The sequence below is a fragment of the Grammomys surdaster genome, unplaced genomic scaffold (assembly GCF_004785775.1).
Source record: "Grammomys surdaster isolate TR1022 unplaced genomic scaffold, NIH_TR_1.0 725, whole genome shotgun sequence".
Classification (NCBI taxonomy): domain Eukaryota; kingdom Metazoa; phylum Chordata; class Mammalia; order Rodentia; family Muridae; genus Grammomys; species Grammomys surdaster.
Genome location: NW_021605144.1, coordinates 290,722 through 299,951, shown reverse-complemented (window position 1 = coordinate 299,951; position 9,230 = coordinate 290,722). Strand labels below are relative to the sequence as shown.

At 41.9% G+C, this 9,230-nt stretch overlaps 1 pseudogene; it reads right to left on the bottom strand.

Annotated features, from left to right (window-relative positions):
- Window positions 1–5,580: 5,580 nt before the first annotated feature.
- Window positions 5,581–5,964, bottom strand: LOC114633671 (annotated as a pseudogene).
- Window positions 5,965–9,230: the final 3,266 nt, after the last annotated feature.

The window sequence follows — 9,230 nt, the reverse complement described above, 5'->3', positions numbered from 1 at the left end:
CTCTACCTATCCCTCTCCCCTTTCTCTCTCTCTCTCTCTCTCTCTTCCTCTCCCTCTCGCTCTCCCACTCCCCCTCTCCCTCTCCCTCTCCCTCTCCCTCTTCCTCTCCTGATCACTGAAAGTCTGGCTTCTGCATTCTAATATGAAGCTATCCTAAATAGGAACTAAGTAACAAGCCTGTTAGAAGAGGATTGAGTTCACTAGTTTTCCTGTATTTTCTCCCCTAACTCAACGGCAAAGATGCTCAAACAGTAATCCAACTGACAAGACTGTGAAAGGCAGAGAACAGGCAGGATTGTTTTCATGTACTGGTGGATCCTTTTCATGAGCTCGCTACACTCTTGCCACATCTTGGATCCTTTTAGGTCATAGTATCACTGTTGCCCAGGCGACCACAGCCACTTAGCCTTCTCAGACTTTAACGGATTAGACTTCAAACCTAACAGTAGTTTTTGTAGTACTGGGAATGGAATCCAGAGTTTCGCCACAGGTTTGAAATACACACTGTACCACTGAGTAACATCTCCTGCCCTCTTTATCCTTTTGAGTTTGAGATGATATGTCACCAGATTTCCTACAACAGCCATGATCTTGTAATTCTCCTGCCTTAGCCACCAATGTAGCTAGGATTTCAGGCTTGCACCAACAGTTATTGTTGCATTTAATAATGTGAGTAGGTAATTTATTCCTTCCTGAGATTTGAAAGTCATAAAGTCAGAGTGTGAAGTTATAGCCACAGCATCTAATTACTCTGCATTTGAATCCAGTCAGTGTGGCTATCACCCACATTCAGACTTGAAAAGGAGAATGGGTACAAGCAGCAGAGAAGAGAAGCAGTCCCTTCTCTGTGGATTTACTCAATGCAGTGAAGTGGTTCCTAGCTCACTATATTAGGATGTTAATAAAGTCTAGGACTTAAGAAAAGAATGTAGTAATGGTGTGTTATGAATCCGCAGGAAGCCAAGTATTTTACTGAACAACAAAACAAGCAGGTTTTGATCATAAGATTACCAACACAATAAGGTTGAAAGGAACTGGGCTTAGTATGGACTTTCCAAGTTTACCTTGGAAGCCCACATAGTCACTGAATGAGCATGGGCAAAGAGCTACATCCTAGGGGATGTGAAAACTAGATGGGTTGATGTTATGCAAAGCATCCGCGCACAGCCAAGCCAGGGTGAGCGTTATATGCTATGAATGAATGTAATGTCTTAAACTACCCTTTCTCAACACACAAACAAAAACTACACAAATCCATTGGTTAACTTGCCAGGCAGCAGACTACCGTCCCAGTGTCTTTACTCAGTGTGGAAGCTGCTGTAAAACTATCCATGGCTCCCTCTGTTTGCTGCAATGAGAATGTCAGGCACCTTCATTGTTCTTGCTGCCTGTACAAAAAATTCTCAAAGGACTAGGGACCTAGTAGGGTTAGAGAGAGATCTCTGTGTATAGGGGGTGGAGATGGTATCAACTTATAGTTCTCGCCTCTCACTGGGTTCTGTGGTTTCAGTTCAGGTTGTCCAGCCTGTGCCTGCCTTTACCTGCTAAGATCCTCTGTCACCTAAATATTTTATGGAACAAGTTTAGTTTTGCTAATGACAGGTACATCTCTGCACTCTGAATGTTAGAAAAACTTTTGTCAAACCACATTAAGTTACTGCATCAAGGAGAGCTTCTAAATACTGAAAGATCCCCCATAAGGGAGTAAATTGCCTCCGGAAATGGAGAGGGGAAGAAGTTTTGGAAGGATTTAGGCCAAGAGTGGTGCTCAGCTCCCAGAAGATTGTAGGGAGGAGAATCAGGTTTGAAATGGTGGATTTCATGATTACAAGTTCCTTTAGCTGCCACTCTCCCCAGATTTCTGACTACACAAGTCAGACATTGTCAAGAACATGTAAGAATGACCCAGGCCACAACCATCAAGAGCCTCAAATGATACAGGATACTGGCATGTCAAATGCCCAATGGAATTGTGATACAGACATAACTCAGGATTTAAGTTTTAAGTGTTAAAAGCATCAGTGGGCCACAGGGAAGCACTAGAGATTTCCCATTTCAATATTTTTATTGACTTTTTTTGCCTTAATATATCAAGAATTTAAAAAGTCTTGTGTGGCTTAATCTCTCTGATCCAGCTCTCTCCACTATGGAAATCTTGTTCTTGAGTTCAGTAGTTCTTGCTTGCATAAATGAAACAGTTCTATGTGTAAAACTAACACACACACACACACACACACACACACACACACACACACAAAGAGAGAGACAGAGAGAGGCAGAGAGAGACAGAGATACAGAGACAGAGACAGAGACAGAGAGACACAGAAATTGAGATTAAAATTGATGATTTCATTCTTAGATCTAATGAGAGGGAATAACAGACTCTAATGGGAATAAAAGCCATGACCCAATGATTCTTTTTGGATCTTGCTTTGTTTGAATGAATCCCCACAGATGCACTTGAAAAAAAAATAAACCGGACATTTAAATGTTGATGATTATTTGGAGTTTAGGTCTTAGGGAAGTGTTTAGAATCAGATGTGATAATGGGGACTAACGCCTTGGGGACTGTGCTGATGCTTTTATAGGAAGAGAAACTGAAGCCTGCCTACTGCTGCTTTCTCACCTCTGGATCTCTCTAGATGTTATGAAGCAACCAGGAGCTGCTCACCAGACAAGGTCCTTGACCTTCAACTTCCAGCTTTTAGTCTGAAATACATTTCCTCTGTCTATGAATGAGGTAGTTTGTTGTGTCCTGTAATGGCAATATGGTAGAGATTAAGACAGCTATTTTCTGAACTTAAAAAAAGAATTGAAAAGTAAATAAAATAATAGTAGAACAGCAAAGGTAATCATCATATGTTCCCCAATCTAGAAAGACAGGTAGTCCAGATAGTCACAGTGCACCAATGCTGGTAACTATATGTAACCTAGAAAAGATGTTGGTGAAGCACAGGATCTTGAGGAAGCCATTGGTGAAATAATGAAACATCAGAATATAAGGAAACCCGTCATCAAATCATTAGTATTTAATAGGCTTCCATTTACTGAGGCTGAAAGCTGGGTCTGAGAAGCTTAATACTATGCTCAGCCAGTGGAGTAATTGAATAGAACACACGTCCCTTGGGTCTATCCTCAGAGGAAGGAAGCATTCCCATGAGCAGGGCACTCACAGTCTAACAAACCAAACCTTCCAGCTTCTTTCTCCCTGCTCACAGTGTACCATTCCGCTATCCCACTCTCTCTATAAGTGACTAACACTTCTTTCTGCAGAAAACCATCCATACACATATCTCTGCTTTGACTCAAGTGCCCTACACTCTAACCTGGGCCTGGGCTCTCTTGTCCTCTCTCCCAACTTCAACTCCAAGATATCTTTTCAGCTCTACAGGAATCACTGCAGTCTTCCCTTCTTGCCCTCCATTGTCTCCCTCTAGCTTCCCTTCAGCATCTGCTGACAGGGAAAGGCTGTGCAAGCAGAGGGTACCTATCCCACTCCACTGGAACTGCATAGGCTGTCAGAGACAAATTCCCTCACTCATCCTCACCCACTCACACCTCACTGCCCGGGCAGTTTCTCACCTCTCTTCCAGGGTCCTAGGCCAGCTTTGGTAGTCTTAGTTTGTCATTTGGGCATAGTGCACAGGATAACTCTGAGAGTATAGACTACACCTTATATCAGCCCTTCCAGAGAGACAGCGTCTTACCAGTAGTGATTTGGAAAACTATTTTAGTGGCATACAGGCAAATATTTTACTTCACATTTATTTTTGTAGATATTTTCTATTTTTGACAAGGAATGTTGATTTTTCCATTTTCAATAATCACATGATGTCTTATTTTAAGAATGAAACGATTGGAGAAACAAGTAAGTTGATTTTTAAAAATACACTTTACTGAAACATGTCTTTAATATATACAGTAGTCAACTGTGTGGTGCACACACGTGCATGGACAAAACACTTGTGTACATTGAATAAGTAAATCTAAAAGGAAAGAACAAGAAATAAGTGACGTTGTGTTTTACGTTTTGCCATCAGTTGGCCAGTTGTCCTTTTTAGCCAGGTGTCCTGATGATTACAGAAAGATGATGCTCTTATCAGTTGGGCATATGCTTTGGACACTTACCCAGACGTAGGATGGCTTACGCTGAGTAACTTATAGTTCATCAACCAATCTTTCCCAACGTAGGCTAAACCCCACCAACACCAGTGAGCACTCCTGAAGACATGCTCCTCATCCCTCTGTGTGCCAGTACATGCATGGACTCCTGGAGTGTCTCTGTGTTTAATACAGACTCATCTACGTTGATGGCAGGGGCAGGATGCTCACTTGGGTGTGGAAGTCTGGTCTGCAGATAAGCTATTTTCCCAACCTGCCTGCTGCAGCCCCTTCCTGCCACCTCCCTCTCTGGCTAGCTCCATCTCAGTTTCTTGAAGGCTTTTGATTGTCATTTCCATATTATTGGTTCATAGGGATCTTGGTGTGCCAGTTTTCAGGGTGGGAGAATTTGGAAGATTGAATAGCTTTTTCCACATCTCAGGGGCCAGGCATACAGCCCTCATCTGTCAGGGTGTGGGGCATTTTTCCTTGGATAGTGCTGTCCCTTCAGGTAAGCGAACATGTTTGTACACAAGGAAGCTCAGCAAAGGACACCAGAATCCAGCTAATTTAACTTTATATAGTTTGACTTGTGAAGCCAAGTTGGGACTAGCAGTGTGCACTTTGGAGCTGGCTTTCAGGTATGCTAAACGCTTTGTAAACATAGTCTCTTCATCTTGTGAGAAATATAATCTTCCAGAGGTAAAAATGCACTGTAAATTACTTGAAATGTTAAAGTTCTTCATTTTCCATGCCTATGAACCTAAATACTTTTTTTTTCTTTCACAACTGAGATTTTATTGAAGAGCAGAGTACACAGACATTCCAATTCTTAACACACATACCCAAACTTTGAAAAGCCATATATTTATGTTCATATACCCTAACTCTGAAGGGTCACATTGTGTTCATGTATGCAAATGAAGAGCTACATATTGTTTCTCATTGAACTTATTCCAGTGATGTTCCTGCCTCAAACTTGGCAAGTTTACCTAAGACCTCACATAATGCTCATAATCACCAAGTGCTCAGAATCCTCAGTTCCACTGACTCACAATTTTATGCCACACACAGAACATACTCAAAATTTCCATCTTTCACAGCGCATTATCCCAAGTGTTAGGAAAATGAATGGCCATGACCAGCTATGTTACAGTTCTGATAGGGAAGGAACAAGAAGTGGTTTGCTTAGGAAATGATTCTACTAGAAACACGAGACCAGATATAACCGAAAATATTCCAGACATGAATGTATGACTGAGACTCCAAATTGCCACTTAGTATGCTCTGTATTGTAGGATATAAAACTAGCTCCCTCTACAGAATGTTATGGTGACCCCAGAGACAGTCACACCCTCTCCTGATTCAGTATCCTGCTGTTTTTCTGGTTGTACTCCAAAAAATAACCAGTAAATGATTTAACCTCTTAAAAAATTTTTGTACTTAAAAAAAAATGGGATGAGGTGGAATTCTATCACTTTAAAAATATGTTTCTAAAGCAACTAAAAAACTCAAATTTACAAAACAGTTGATAAAAATATTCCTCTGAATTGTACAAGAAGGGAGGCAAGGACCAATGACAGACGCTATGGACACTTGGGATTCTTTCTCTTCTTCAGAGGCTGGACTATGGTTTCCATCTTTTCCTTTGCTGCAGGCAGGTCTGTAGTTTCCAGGCCACTTTGCCTTTCACTCCCCCCTTCCCTTTTGTTGGGACTTTTTTGTCTGATAATTTATCCTTTCTGGTGGCCTTTTTAGGCTTCGGTCCACCTTGGCAGGTGCAGGCTTAGCCCACAATCTCACAGATCGGTGCTTGGGCTCCGCCTTCACCGCTCCGTCCGTGCTAACCTTCCTCTTGGGCATCATGGCGGCACGGATCTGTCACGGAGTTACACTGCCTAGCCACCACCACAGGAACTCCTGTGACCTCCTAAATCCATTTTTTATTGGTCAATAGAAAATCCGATCGTCCTTTCGTCAGAGTAAGCTCTGATGCCCTCTAGTGACAGATTTATTTTGTAGAGAAAGTGTCTCTGTCTCAAAGGGACAATTTTCCTTATTTAAGTTTGAAAACAAAATAGCATCTATTAAACAATTATTTTTGGTAAAAAGGGATTTCTTACACTAACCATAAGCTTTAATGACACTTGATGAAACTTAAACTTAGAATTGTAAGGATCTAGCTTTTACAAAAGCTGAGAAGTGGCTGGGTTAGGCAGTGTGGGGATGCCAAGTTTCAATCCTAAAGAGAAGTCATGCAGGAGTCAGGTGGAACCCCAGGCTCCACTTCTCCATGTGACTTCCTCTCAGTGTGAGCACTATGCTTTTCACTCTGTCAAACCACGGGACTTTTCCCACAACCAACTGTGCCAATAGCATATCTCATGAATATATTTATCCAATTTAAAATCCAGTGAGAAAGAGTTTGTGTCTCAGTTGCTTCCAGCAAACGATGCCAAGGTTAATTCCAACGGAATACGGTATGTTGTTTGTCTTGGCCATGCAGAGTCCCTGGTTCTAGGTTTGGTGTCATCTTTGCTGTGATGGTTAATATTATCTGTCATGTTGACTAGACTGTGGTACCCGGGTATTTAGTTAAACACTGATCATGTTTCTGTGATACTCTGCTTTGTATGAAATTCAAACTAAATCCATAGACTTTTTGTAAAATTATGGCCCTTAACAATGTGACTAGGTGTCCTCCAAGAGGCTCGAGGCTTTATGAAAAATACTGACCATGACTGAGAAAGGGAGGCATCCCATCAGCCTTTGGATTTGAACTACAACTCTTTCATGGGTCTCCATATGCCAGACATGCACTATAGGTTCTAGGCTAATCACACTCAGCAATCATGTGAACCAATTCCAGAAGACCTTTCATCTCTCTAACACCTCTCCATCCATCCATCCATCCATCCACCCATCCATCTATCTAGGGTGGTCTGGTCTATTCTAGTGTTTCTCATCCCCTGGAAAGCACAGACTAAAAGAATCCCTCATATCAGATAGTCAAGGACAGAGGAGTTGACCAGTTTTTCTAGAACCATCCTGGAAGTCTCATTGCTAGGAAAGAGGAGAACAGATGTAGGGTTAAATAAAGTCATGAAAATCCTGTACAGTTGGAGACTATTAAATGAACTCATTGCTATTTAATTAAAGCAATTTGGCTGACAGCAATGTATTACAATATTAGCTCCATTAAGGAAAGAACAAAAATATTGTCTGTAGTGAAAAGTTAAAATATTTTTATCTATTATGTTCTTACAGTCAGCTATGTATGTGAATAGTAGGCAACATGCCCAGAAAGTCGTATTATCTGTTTACAGTAGAAGTATACTTTAACTTGCATGGTTCAGTTTGAATAACCCAGTATGACTATCCAAAACTCTCCCCACCTCCAGTGGCATGCCTGAAGCTATATAAAAGAAGACATTTCTTGGAGCTGGGGAGCAAACTCAGTGGGTAAGATTGCTTGGTGTGCAAGCATGGCTGCTCGAGTTTAGATCCCCAACATCCACTGAAGAAGCCAGGCATGGCCTCTTCTTGTAACAGAGGTAAGAGGATTTCTCAGGCTTTCTGGGCCACCAAGTTAAGTTAGGTGACAGAACATCAAGCTCCAGGTTCAATGGCACAACCTGTCTCAAAGCAATAAGGCAGATAGTAATAGAGGACACTCTGTGACATGCATGGATGCACATTTATGCACACACATATATACACACACCCCGATTGTTTGGGTTTGGTTTGAGTTTTGTTTGATTGTTTGTTTTTTATTTTTTGCACTTGAAGGGATGATGACTCTTGAAAATGTACATTAGAATAAATACTCCCTTAGCTTGCCTTCTGTCGCTGTGATAAAACGTTTATCCAAAGCAATTTAGGGAGGAAAGAGTTTATTTCATCTTACTTATGACAACTTCCAGATCACCGTCCATCACCGAGGAAAGTCAGTGCAAGAACCTGGAGCAGAAGCCAGAAAAACACACTGTTCATCTCCTTGCTGTCCTTGGCTGCTTAGCTTATTTTGTTATACAACTCAGAGCCGCTGGCCTAGGGGTGGCACTGTTCACCCGCCCATGCCAATCAGCAATCCATAAAGTGCTCCCACAGACAGGTTATCTGATGGAAGCAGCTCCTCAGCCCTCAGCTGAGAGTCCCTCTTGCCAGGTGACTATGTTTGTGTCAAGCTGACAAAAACTAACCAGTGCAAATACCCAAAGTAGTCTCCTCAGAATATCAACAAGGCTTACTCACTCAATAGCTTTTCTTCAAAAGGTTCCATAAGAAAGAACTTCAGGGTACAGCATGCATACTCACCCTTTCTTAGATGATACAGTACATATTAGCATATTAAAGACTATGAGAAATCACAGACTAGGATACTCTCAGCATTTTTTTTTGCTTTATTATTATTGTGTGTGTATGTATAGTGTGTGACATAGTTAACACCTGTGGAGGTCAGAAGGCACCCTTTAAGAGTTGGCTTTCACCTTCTTGTGTAGGTCCTGATGATAGAATTCAGGCTGTTTGCCTTTCTTGGTAAGGGCCTTTAAGGTAATTTTATAATCACTCACACTGCCAAGTTGAAAAGCATCGGAAAGAATGAATCTTATGATTCAATGAAGTTGGTGACTCAAGTTTATACTCAAGAGCTGTTGGTTTTACCTGCAGCTTGCGCTCTGCACCCCCTCCCCAATCCTTCTCCTTCTTCCCTCTTCTCTCCTCTTCTCTCCTCTCCTCTCCTCTCCTCTCCTCTCCTCTCCTCTCCTCTCCTCTCCTCTTCTCTTCTCTTCTCATTTCCTCCCTTTCCTTTTTGCATGGAATTTATCATCTCAAATTGCTCTCCCCTTCCTTTCAGTTTTAGAATGGTTATAGGAGGGCACAGCCTGAGTCTTCTTCATGGCAGTGACAACCTACAGGAAGATGATGCAAAGTGGGGGTGGGGGAGGGGTGGGGTGGGAGGTGGGGGGTGAGTATAACTTTAGTGACACCTGCCAAACAGAATGAAAGAACAGAACGCCTACAGGAAGGAGAGGAAGGAGGGTAACAACCTAGATTCAGAGTACTAAAAACAGCTGCAGAAGAAATACTGCAGGATGCTCTCTCTCTCTCTCTCTCTCTCTCTCTCT